Source organism: Vicia villosa, linkage group LG4, assembly GCF_029867415.1.
Source record: "Vicia villosa cultivar HV-30 ecotype Madison, WI linkage group LG4, Vvil1.0, whole genome shotgun sequence".
Classification (NCBI taxonomy): domain Eukaryota; kingdom Viridiplantae; phylum Streptophyta; class Magnoliopsida; order Fabales; family Fabaceae; genus Vicia; species Vicia villosa.
In genome coordinates, this window is record NC_081183.1 from 20,731,712 (window position 1) to 20,741,171 (window position 9,460).

A 9,460-nucleotide genomic window follows, 5' to 3' on the forward strand; every position below is an offset into this window, starting at 1 on the left:
CTATACCGGCTACTTCTTGTCAATGGACGACGCATCATTCAAATAAGGCGGAGACTTGGCCGGATCCTTTCGTTTCAAGAATGGCGGAGTTTGAAGAAATGATGAGCCAAGAGCGCGAGCAAAATAGAGAGCGGTCTAAGAACATACCTATTTTGGACTTAGGATCCACCGATTGGTTCGGTGAATTTTAGTTTGTTCCGGATCGTTTTTTGTTTGTAATCACCATTTTTGTATGTATTGTTGATTATCATGTAAAATCGGACCGATTCACTACATATATAATATAAGTATGTTTTATGTCATCATTGGCTAATTTATGTGTATTTTGAATTCCTTTTGTATTTTTTACACAAAACACTAAGCAATCAACAAAATGCAAAATTTAGTTCTGTTTTCTGCATAATTCGAAAATGAACTTCTGAAATATGCTAGTCAGCCTCCAATTTTCGGAAGTTCATTTCCGAAAAGTCCACTGAAGCAGGATAAGGTTTGTTGGGCCATCATTGCTCCAATAAGTCTATAAATACAACACACTCTTCTTCATCCTCTTCACACCACAAAACAAAAATGACATAAACCTACCCCCACCTAGCATTCGTCTACTTCACCATCGGTTACCCGATGCCGTTCCAATTTCGCTTCTCGCGCGACACGCCATTTGCGGAGTTGATAACGTCGCTCAACACGCTTTTGCACTATCCCGAGAATCGAAAGGTTGTCAAGCTCGAGTACCGCTCGCCATCGCTTAACGACGAGGGAGACATTAAGTTCACACCTTTTGAGATCAAGAACGACGAAGATTTAGCGGTTTTATGGACAACGTTCGACCGATTTTCTTCGAAGGGCCCGATCGAGTTGGACGCGAAACTTCAAAGATCGGCGGACGACGTTATCAAAATGTTGACTCATCCCCACCTACCCATGTTTAACAATATGTAACTTTAATCTTATGTAATGTGATCGATGTAATCTTTATCCGATTAAATAAAGCGAATCGTTCTTGGTTGTTATTTTTCTTCTGTCCAGACCTTATTTTGGAAGTACATTTTCGAATTCCTCCAAGGGGGTGAATTCGGAGATGAACTTCCGAATACACCAATTTTCTGAAAAACAACTTTATTTCGGAGATGCATCTCCGAAATCAATATTTTATATTAAAAAAACCACCTTTTCGAAGATACATTTCCGAAAACACCTTTTTTTTCAAAAAAAGTACGTTTTCGGAAATGAACTTCCAAAACAAAGGGTATTCTAGTAAATTCACCAGAGGTGACCAAGAAGGTTAGGATGTGGGTAAAGAAATTTCCAAAATGAAAGCCTTTGATTTTGTTTTTCTTTCTGAAATACGAGAAAAAAGAGATTTGGTTTGGTTGGTGTGTAATTGATTTCCATGGAATAAAAGAGTGAGACATTAGAATGAAGAAGAAGAAGCAGATGGAAAGGGAGAAAAGAATAGCGTAAGTGTGTAACACCCTTCTAATACCCCACATAAATATTAAACAATAATCAGAGTAAAACATGAAAATGGCATTACAACTTCCATATAATTAAAATAATACTCATGTCATGCCATAACAAGGAACGTTAAACCCAAATATCATTCAGATCGTCATGTTAACACATCGGAATTATATTTGACATCTGAACAATGCAACATCCAAAGTCATAGACTTTAAACACCACCATAAATAAAATACTGAAATAAAAAGAGTTCCATAAATAACCCTAAACAACGCCCCCAGTGTTACACGACCAGAGCATGACACGGACCCAACTGACTCTAACGAACTACTTGACGAGCTAATCCTCACCAAGTACAAGAGCTACTCCTCAATCTGAAAAATAACAACAGTAAGGGTGAGTCTCATTCACATTTAACTAATGTTATAAGGTATAGATAATAAGATATCATTTCACATGCCATTCACCCAATTACAGTTACGATCAGATTCAAACCCTACAATCAGTAAGCAAACAACCAATCAACACATATTATAACATTGGACAATCTTCCATTCATGTTATAATAGCACAAACAGCCTAATGCAATGCAACTACATGCATGTGGTACCAAAATCTGGGATAACCCAACTCACCGATCCACCATCGTCAAGGATACGGTAACACCCACTCACTAATTCCACACAATGGGAATTAGCTACCACTGATCCACCATCGTCAAGGACCAGCCACATAATGATTATGAATGCATGCATCAACCATAACATGCTCATCACCCACATAAATCGACCAATGTCATAATCATCAATTACCATGATAAATAGCCACACACAATCAAATAAAATCGAGTCACAACTCAAAACACCCTTTTATTATATAAATTTTTTGATTAGCTTCACTATACTCGAAGCGGCTCTAAAATCCGGTGTACGGTTTATAATTTACACATTTTTAAACTTTTCAAAATGGCCTGTCACCAACAGCACGCGGCGCCAACCTTAGTTCGCGGCGCGAACTGAGCGAGTCAAAAATCCCCAACATTCTGCCAAGCACTTCGCGGCGCAAACATGCGTTCACGGCGCGAAACGAGAAAGAAGTACGCCTTCGCGGCGCAGCCATATGCTCGCGGCGCGTACTGAATACAACAAAACTTCTTGGTTTTCTGCCAAGCAGTTCGCGGCGCCAACCCCTGGTTGCGGCGCGAACTGGCGATTTCCAGAACTCCGAATCACAGAAAACAGCCTGCGATTCTGCCCCTCTTTCACCGAATCACTACCAAACCAATTCCATTTCAACCAGATTTTACATACAGCAAACAAGCACATATTATAACACATTTATAATACCTTCAACCATCCAATTAACACCATACATGATCAATACAATCATTATAATTCAGTTCTCCCAAAACCTAACATTTCTACAACCTAAGCATAACCCAATTGATACGAATAACACGACCAAATTCTATCATACTACCTATAATCCCATAATAGAAGATAAACGGAAGAGTCCCCCCTAACCTGAAGGTTGATTCTTCGTTCTTCCTCGCGTCGCACTTCCTCGCTTCTCTGCTCTTTCACGTTCAGACTTTCTTCTCCCTTTTGGTTCTCTTCCCACAATTCTTTTTTTTTTTTCTATTTTATGAAAATAAGCTTTTCATTAGTAATGGGCTTCACAACTGACACCCCCCTTCTGCTAAAAGCGACACTGGCCCATTAGCCTCATTATTTCCATTTTTCTCAGTTAACTCAAATAATTCTAATATTTAATTCAAAAATTAATTAAATTAAATAAAGAATTTTATGGGGTGTTACAACTCTCCCCCACTAGAAAAGTTTTCGTCCTCGAAAACATACCTTAGGCAAAGAGTTCCGGGTAGGAGTCCCTCACCTGGCTCTCCAATTCCCTCATTGGTCCTCCCCAAGCTACTCTGACCAACGCTATCTCCTTGCCACGCAATTGTTTCACCTTCCGATCTTCAATCCTCATGGGCAAAGTTTCAACTGTCAGATTATCCTTTACCTGTACATCATCGACTTGGATCACATGAGATGGATCAGCAATGTATTTCCTCAACTGCGGCACATGGAATACATCATGCAGATTCGCAAGCGTCGGTGGCAACGCAATACGATACGCCACTTCCCCAACCCTCTCCATAATCTGAAACGGACCAATGAAACACGGAGTCAACTTCCTTGATTTCAGTGCTCTACCAACACCAGTCGTAGGAGTCACCCTCAAAAACACATGATCTCCTTCTTGAAATTCAAGTGTCCTTCTTCTTTTATCATGATAACTCTTCTGACGACTCTGAGAAGTCTTCATCTTCTCCTTAATCATCTTAATCTTTTCTGTTGTCTCTTGGACAATTTCCGGCCCAATCACAACACTTTCGCCAGATTCATACCAACATAAAGGCGTCCTACACCTCCGACCATACAAAGCTTCAAACGGAGCCATACTAATACTCGAGTGAAAACTATTATTGTAAGTAAATTCAATCAAGGGTAGATAACTATCCCAAGCACCACCTCTTTCCAACACACAAGCACGCAACAGATCTTCTAGTGATTGAATAGTTCTTTCCGTCTGTCCATCCGTCTGCGGATGATAAGCAGAACTCAATCTCAGCTTAGTACCCAAAGCTTCTGTAAACTTTCCCAGAATCTGGATGTAAACCTTGGATCTCTATCTGACACGATACTCGAAGGAATACCATGTAAACTTACTATCTTCTCAATATACAATTGAGCCAGCTTCTCCATCGGGTAATCCATTCTCATTGGTATAAAGTGAGCAGACTTTGTCAACATGTCCACAATAACCCAAATAGCTTCACAATTCTTCACCGTCCTCGGCAAACCTGAAACAAAATCCATAAATATACTATCCCACTTCCATTCCGGAATAAATAACGGTTGCATAGCTCCATACGGTTTTTGATGCTCAATCTTCGACTTCTGGCAAGTCAAACAAGCATAGACAAATTCAGCTATCTCCTTTTTCATTCCAGGCCACCAAAACAGCTTCTTTAAGTCATGATACATCTTGGTAGCACCCGGATGAATACTCAATCCGCTACGATGTCCTTCCTCAAGAATGCTTCTTCTCAATTCGGCAACATCAGGAATACAAACACGATTGCCAAACCTCATTATACCATTCTCGTCGATTCTGAATTCACCTCCTTTATCTTGGTTAATCAGAGTCAACTTATCAACCAACTCTACATTAGTCTTCTGACCCTCTCGGATTTCCTCAAGAATACCACTAGTCAGCTTCAGCATACCCAATTTAACACTGGTAGGAGTGTCTTCACATACTAAACTCAAATCTCGGAATTGCTCAATTAGATCCAATTCTCTCACCATAAGCATAGACATATGCAAGGACTTCCTACTCAATGCATCGGCAACGACATTTGCTTTACCCGGATGATAATTCAGTTCAAAATCATAATCCTTGAGAAATTCTAACCATCTTCTTTGTCTCATATTTAGCTCTTTTTGATCAAAGAGATACTTCAAACTCTTGTGATCGCTAAACACTTCAAACCTTGAACCATATAGATAATGCCTCCTGTCATACCCTAATTTTTGACCCCCCTGAGATGTCACATCATTGACGTCAGATTCAAAAATGTTTCTTGGTCGGTTTGGAAGCCATGATCGAGACTGCATTTATTCAGTCATTCTTTGCAAGATAATTCATGTTCACGGAGGATTTCATTTAAAGGCGCCATTGTCATTTGTGTGATTCAAAAGGATTGTTTGGAATTTATTTCGTGACTTTTGGCCTATGGATTCATCATAATGAAGAAGATTGGCTCATGTGAGTTATTTGGTCATTCACGGGATTTTCATCAAAATTGCAAGAAATAATTTTAGTCCATTTTGAAAGAATTGTTTCAAGTATGGTTCATGACCATGGATTTTAATTCAATATCATTCCAAAAATCCACAATGGTGAAGAACGTGTTTCAAGGCCTAAAATTCAAAGGATTTCTTATCATTTTTCTATTCAAAAGGAATTAAATTTCTAAATTCAAATTCATTCAAGAATATCCAAGATTCATGATTCATACAATTTCATTCAAAGAGTTCCAAAAGGAAATTCAAGCATTTTTACAAATGGAGTTCTTTACATGAAAAAGTTCCAATTTCCAAATGAATTACAAGGTGGACTTCATTCAAAATTCAAGATGTTACAACATTCAAATTTCCATTGATTCTCAAGAATACAATGTCCAAATTCATACAATTCTAAGGTGGAATGAATTGGAATTACAACAAGCGAAAATCCAATGCTTTCTTGAATTCTTCAATCTTCAAGTTTCCATTCTTCATCCAAGTCTCCTTCTTCATGTTTTCTTCAAGAGTCCTCATGTGACATGAAAAAAAGAAACATAAAAGAGGTAGAATTAGCAAAAGTCCAACAAAATAATTCAAGAGGGCCCAAAAGCCCAATTAAAGTCAAAAAGTCAAAAAAAGTCAAAAAGTCAAAGAAAGATATTTTATGTCATAACTACACACTTAGAAGTTACCAATTTTTATGACATAAAAACAACACTATGTCGTGGAACTTGCAAGAAGTTATGAAAGGATCTTTCCATCCCATGTGCATATTCTCCCATGTGCACAAATTTGTGGAACTTGTCTATTAAGCAAACTTAGCACTCAAGAAATTTTGCAATGATTATTTTGGGAAAGAATATTCTTTGTCATGATGACAACTTAACAACTAAGTGAGCTTAATGACTAAGCTTGGGTGCAAAAATGACCAAAATTGTCCCTCATTTGTTCCTCTATAAATAGAGGAGAGGCAAGAAAATATGAGGGAGGGAAGGAAAATCGGAGAACACACACAAAAGTTCTCACACTTCAAAGCTTCTTTCACATAAAAGAAGTCTTGTTGAAGTAGTAAGAACTTCATCTACAAGATACAAAAAAAAAAGAGAAGAGAAGTAAGTGTTTCATACCTCACTTACTAGCACCCTTCAACAAACTTGAAGCTTCATCTTCAAGTCTTCAACTTCCAACAAGCTCAACCTTCGAGCATCCCTAACATCCAAAATTCCTACAAGTCCAAGAAGAGGAGGTTGCATCGTCTTCATCAAACAGGGGTTGCAACAACAATCAATACAACAACAATTCAAAAGAGTTCTAGGTTTGCAAATTCAGCAGAGCAACAAATAATTTACGGATTTGAAGCATAACAACAACACTGGTTCAGAATTAAAGCAGCAACATATTCAACAAACAAAATCCAGCAACAGAAGCGATTCACAGTTGCTTCAACACAAACATTCAACGACAACAACAGTTGCAACAACAGCAAATTCGCGGCTCATAGCTACACAACAACAACAATTCTCAGATGCAGAAGAAGCAAGCACTTACCTCAACATAAAAACCGGCGAAATCCTCCTCGCTGTAGGTAAGTCCAACTATACTCTCACCCCTTTAAATTGCTGTCAGTTGTTGTTGTTAGTTTTTTTTTGTTGTTCTTGTGCACTATCTGAAAACCGAAAAAACACATAGAACATAAAAATTCTGCTATGTCATAAAACCAAATTATACCATGAAATTGAAATTGAAGGAAAAAAAACCTTGAGTTTATCATCAAACACATAAACTGAAACTTGTTGTTCGTCCACTGAGCAAGAGAGACCGAGAATCGTTGTTGTCCAACCGCGAATCCGAGAGAAAGTTTGTGGTTGTTGTTCTGAATGAGTCAGAGAGAGTAAGCCTGTTGTTGTTCTTCAACGAGAGAGCAAAGGGAAATCGAAACTGAAGAGCAGCGGTGGAGAGTTGTTGCTTTTGTTCCATCGATTTCCATGGAAGAGAGAAGTTGAAAGTCTGTTGTTGATTTTCAGAAAAAATAACGTGAGAGAGAGAGAGGAAGGAGGCGCTGCCTCTCTTCTTTTGTTTCTTAGGGTTATGTCAACCCAATGATGAACTAAAGAGGGATGGATCCGGGTCATACTGACCCGACCCGGTCCAATCCACAACCCTTTTTATTTTTAAGTTCAGATTTTCTTTTATGGGCTCTACACCCCCATTCTGGTTTTCAGTACCCATGGCCCAATTATTAAAGTTAATTATCTCTTTTAATTTTCTTTAGAAAATCGTTTTCATAAAAAAGATTTAGTATTTTATTTTAATATAGGTTTTAGTTTTAATCCTTATTAAAACACCAAAAAATATATTAGATACATATTTTATTTATGTTTTCTAATTATTTTCTTCTTTCATAAAAACTACAAAAAGACATATTTTCTTAGATTAATTTCTTTTTTTAAGTTTAATATTTTCATATAATTTTGTGTAGTTAACCATTTAAATTTTATTTGATTACTGTTCCACATATTACTTGAATTTTCTCACTTCATCCAAGACTTAGAGATTATTTCTCTATTGTCTTTTGGATTTGTCTGTTTGTTTGGTCTTCCATTTGCTGTAGAAGTCTTTAAACAATTACTGGATGATCAAAGAATGTTGTAAGCTGTGAGCTTATCCGACGTTCTATTCTGCTGGTGTGGATGCTTAACATTTGTTGAGATCCCAATTTATTCCAAGCATGTATCAAGGTAATACCTCAAACTCAGAAATCCAATTTCTCATTCTTCGAGGTAAGCCTAAAACTCATAAAACTGTTTTCACAACAGTAATCATTCAAAAATCACAAATTCTTTTCAAATTGCTTTTACACCAGTACTGTAAAGTACTGGGCCTCTAATAGAGTGTAAGTCCCAAAAACCTTCTCTTCTTAGCTTGTTTTCAAAACTGTATTTTCAAAATCTTCTTTCTGTTTTCAAAACATTCTTCTGGTATTTGAAGGGCATTATTCCCGGTGAAACTCTTCAGATACCTATGTGACCTTTGTCCATCTTCACTTCTTCTGTTTTCAAAAACCATTAACTGTTTATCATATATATTCAACTGTTATCAACAAAACAACAAAAATACTGTTGAGGCTCTGTACATACTTCTTCAATGGCCTCCACTCCATCCAGGTTAGGCTTTACAAGCTTTCAATTTACAGTCTTTATTTAAATTACTGTCAAATATAAACTGTGCATATATTAGTTTAGAACTGCGTTTGAGTACAAACCTTAGGACAGTTAAACTATATATATATATATATTATAGGAATATGACCTAGGATTGAGAATGTCTTCCCGGTGAAGGCTCTTTCCTAATTAGAGATCTGTAGTTCAAACCCCCAAGATGAATTATTCCCGGTGAAACATCTTGGCAAAAACCTTAGAATCCAAATAATAGGACACATCCACCCAAAGAGGAATTATTCCCGGTGAAACCTCTTACCCATTTGCTTAGAGCCAAAATAAGTTCAAAACTATACATAGCTTTCTCTTGTGCTATAACAAGGACCCTCGATTAGCCTCCTCTTGGGCTTTGTACAAGGACCCACAGGCTTCTTAAAAGCATTTCCAGCTTCCTCTTGAGCTTGTATACAAGGACCCATCAGGTTTCTTATAAACATAGGAACAGGTCTTTAGTCACCTTTTAGCCTACCCTGGTGAGTTTCTTCCAATTTAAACCAGACTTTAAACAAGCCAAGTTTGTCTCAATTTTACATTGAGTACACCTTTTGGAATGAGAGACATGGACAGTCTCTGTCACCCTTATTTTCATCAATCCTCCTTAGTAGAGTCTAGGATCCATGTTTAGGTCATCCTCAGCATTGAGTCAGCCTTCATCTTGGGCTTTAAACAAGAAGTCTCCACTAGATAATCTTTCTGCCAATCTTTTCATCCTTTAATAATTAATGGAGTGCTACCCAAATCAATCATTTTAATAAAAACCCCTGGAAAGGGTTAGCCTCCAACATCTGTCTAAAATGTCAAAATCCCTGGAAAGGGTTAGCTTCCACACATTCCTTCATTTTAATAAAAACCCCTGGAAAGGGTTAGCCTCCAAAGTCAATTAATAAAAATGTCATTTCTCTTAGGAGATAATTTCCCCAAAAG